We start from the raw sequence: 4,109 nt of genomic DNA, 5'->3' as shown, positions 1-4,109 counted from the left end.
AACTTGTATATTTTTCTAACAAATACTTTTCTTCGTACCAAACACAGTTACACACCCTCTAAGGACAAAGGCAAGCAAGGTCCTCTCATTATACTACTGTCAACTTACCAATATGCATCACCTGAGTAAGTTACTATCAATTTTAAATTATTAATTAATGGCCATGAATATGTACTAATTAAATTATATTATTATTCATTTTAAGAGATGTAAATATATTATTTGATTCGTAAATCAGGAATTTTGTGCTTGTGGAAACCTTTTAAGTCTGCCACTACTAGCAGATCCAAAGAAGATCATACAATATGATTCATTTGTCTACAAAAACATCTATTGGAGAGTGACGCATTATGTTATTGGAGGCAAATAAAAGAATGATTAAAATAGTTCCTTATGTTTGACATAGGTATAAGATAGTTTATTAAATATATTCTCAAATGATTTTAATCCTTTTTTTTATTTCAAAAATCACCAAATTCAACAATTTTTTTGTTGGTGTATATACCATTTAACCTTTGATTAAGGATGAAACAGTCTCACTATTGCACCATAACCCATGTTGGTCTTATTTTTATTTTTATTTTGTTAAATCCACCCAACATGGAGAATAAAGGAGAAGAAATTATCAATAGAAGATTTATTTTTACAAAAGAAAAGAGAGGTCTTAGAGACAAAAGGGCAAATTTGAGTGGTCAAATGTTGGAATCTATTTGAGATAGAGGAAAAAATGAACATAGTGTCATATGATTTGGTAGGGAGTGGACCCATGCAAATAAATGGCCGACTGTTAGTTGAACTAAGTAGGTGTTCAGTTTGTCCAAATTTAATCGGAACTCAATGCGGGCTTTAGACACTGAGAAATAAAAAAAAAAGTAAGCTTTTGATCATGAGTTCAAGTTTTGAAAATGGAATCGTATTTGATTATATTTTTATAAGTAATATTTTTATTTTTACGTATTTACATAGAAGTTCAAAAGTAAAAGGTAAATTGGAGTATGTTAGTTTGAAATTTTCATAATGAAACACTAATTTTTAAACAAAATAAAAATTATTTAAAAAATAAACAAATAATTTATATAGCCAAAAAAATAATTGCTTGTTTCATACTATATCTTCTGCACTGTATTTTTAAACAGGGAATGTTGTCCATCTGCTTATCTGAGCTTGTTTCTTGCATTGTCTCTTTCTCATATCCAATGCTTAATTTGATCAAGTTTGCAATAAATCAACACAGTTTGCCTCCAAATACTTTCAAGCTTCCTTCCAAAATAAGTATCGTTTTGACTTATTTCACGCTCTTAAAATAAGTATCGTTTTAACTTATTTCACGTCCATTGAAAAGTAAAAATCTCTTGATACATATAAACCATATTCTCATTTAACTGGCTCTATATAATGTGACAAGAAGAAGCTGCTCGAATGATAAAACCCTCTCTATATAATGCAACTATGGATAAATAAGGCCAGTAAATTCGTATAGCAAATAATTCAATTTAATTTAAACACTGCAAACTAATTGTAACGACCTGTTCCTGTCGTTATAGAAATGCCAACGGGGGAAAATTTGGGACCGGAAAACTTTGTAGTATTTGGATTTTCCCAAACCTTATCCAGATTTGGACGAAATCGGAGTCGATGAGGTGTAGGAAAATCTGGTAACAATCGGGTGAATCATTTTATGATTTTGATTGCTTGAGTAGTTAGATAACTCGTTAAGGAATTCGTACGACTTTACGAAATTGAATTCGGGTGAGTACAACTCCCGAATAGATCTTAGCGTTAAGGGTATTTTTCTGAGTGTCGTTGGTTAGAGGTGTGTTATGAAACGGGGATTTTGGAATTCTCAAAATAGCTCTCTATTTCGTTCCAGCCGCTTTGGCGCTAGATTTTGCCGCTGTGGCGGGCTCAACGCGACTTAAGGTCGTTAATAAACCCCTAAACGGCCTTATTATGCACTTTTCGACTTTTAGAGCCAAGGAACGAACCCCAGGCGACTCCTACTCGTTTTTCACCATTCTTGAGGCTAAAGATAAGTTTTTTACTCCCCGAATCCGTTTTTCAATCCGTAATTAGTAATAAAATGGGTGAATATTGATGGGGGAAGTTTTTTTTTTTATAGATTATATGGTGGAAACAACCCTAATTTGGATAATTGGGATCATGTGTTTGATCTAGGGTTCATTGAATGGTTAGTAATTCGGGTAATTAGCGATTGTTTATTGATTCCCGTATTATATTGATTGTTTGTAGACCAAGAACAAGCGGAACGAATCCGGAAATGGAAGGATCAAGTTTCTTAGGATTTCAACCTTGTTTCAAGGCAGGTGATGGTTGTGATTCTATGATTGTGTGATGTATGTTTGTTCTTGCTTCATTATGATACGTGTATATGTATGAATATGGCAATGTTGATCGCACTTGTTGTAAATGAGATAGATGAATGATGATTGCCATGACTTAAATGTATGATCTTGATGATATACTTATGATTGTGATTGTGGTGTGTTGAATGGATCGGTTGCCACGTTCCGGCATAACTATGGAATCGGTTGCCACGTTCCGGCATAATTATGGGATCGGATACCACGTTTCGGTATGCTAACTGTTTGGGTTTGGGTTTCATGAGAGGACCAATGATTTGATATAAAATGTGAAGTTGTTCGTTGTTTGTAAATGTTGCTAATATTGTTATGCTGATATATATGCATGTGATTATAATGTTGTCTTGACTTGCTTATGTTGCACTTAGTGGGATAGCCGTGTGATCATACCAGTATATTGTGGTTGTGTACTGATACTACACTTGCTCTTATTTTTGTGAGTACAAGGCATCTTTAAGCGGCTACTGATAGACCTCGCTTAGAAGAATTCAAGGGTGAGCCAATTCTTCCTGGCTGCCATGGGTTCTCTTTCGTCTATGTCCATCATTTCCGTACTTAGACTATGTTTTATTAGTTACTAGTACATTAGTTGGGGGATGCATCCCTTCTTGTTTAGACTTGGTTCATTGCTAGATGTTTTGGTACATTGACTTTCAGGTTCTAGGTTATTTCTTCCGCATTGTTTAGTTCGTTGTTAGACTTTTGTTGGAGTGTATGGGAACTCCCTATTTATTTTCTTAGTATTTAACTTGCTTTCGTAACTTAAATGCCTTAGTTTTTGTTTAGTTGCTTGGTTTGGGTTGTAGTAGTGGTTCTCCCACCGGAGAGTTAGTGTGGGTGCCAATCACGACGGTCTGGATCGTGACAAAGTTGGTATCAGAGCCTAGGTTTGTTGATGTCGATGTACCAAAACGAGTCTAATAGAGTCTCGCGGAATGGTACGGGGACGTCTTTACTTTCCTTTGAGAGACTATAGGACTTTAGAAAATCTCTATTTTTCTCTTGTCTCATTTCGTGCTATAACTTGATTCCAATTGGTATCTAACCTCCTTCACTCTTCTGTCCGCAGATGGTTAATATTAGATTCAACGTCGTTAGGCCCGTAGCTCCCGTTAATGCTCCAGCTGAGGAATCTGCAGCGAGAAGTCGCGGTCGAGGCAGGGGTAGATGAAGAGCTAGAGGTAGAGGCTGTGGAAGAGTAGCGCCTGCTGGAAATGTAGCTCCTGTTGAGAATGCTCATGTGAATGAGAATCCTCCTACGCATCATGAAGAGATTGAATAGGAGAGTGTTGATGTTGAGGATGTGGGACAAGAGAAAAAGGTGCAGGCTGAGACTATCGATGTTCCCCCCATAGACCCAGTGTTAGCTCGATAGATCATGTCATTCTTGAAAGGGTTGGTTGGTCCTGGAGTGCTTCCTTCTGCTCAAGAAACTCAAGCTCCTACTAATGCTCATGTTGCTAGCACTGCACCCAAGATGGGTGGGACTGGAGGTAATGATGCTTTCTTCTGTCCTTTGTTGGGTTCTGTGATGACTGATAATGAGAATAAAATGTTGACTAAGTTTCTGAAGCTAAAGCCTCATGTGTTTCTTGGTTCTGAGAATGATGATGCTTATGAGTTCATTCTGGATTGCTATGAGTGTCTTCATAAACTGGGTATTGTTCATCAGCATGGGGTTGAGTTTGTGTCTTTCCAACTTCAAGGTGAGGCTAAGCAGTGGTGGAG

This window comes from Solanum tuberosum, unplaced genomic scaffold, assembly GCF_000226075.1.
Source record: "Solanum tuberosum cultivar DM 1-3 516 R44 unplaced genomic scaffold, SolTub_3.0 scf00461, whole genome shotgun sequence".
Taxonomy (NCBI): Eukaryota; Viridiplantae; Streptophyta; class Magnoliopsida; order Solanales; family Solanaceae; genus Solanum; species Solanum tuberosum.
The sequence above is the reverse complement of the archived record's forward strand: the minus strand, read 5'-3'. Positions refer to the sequence as shown.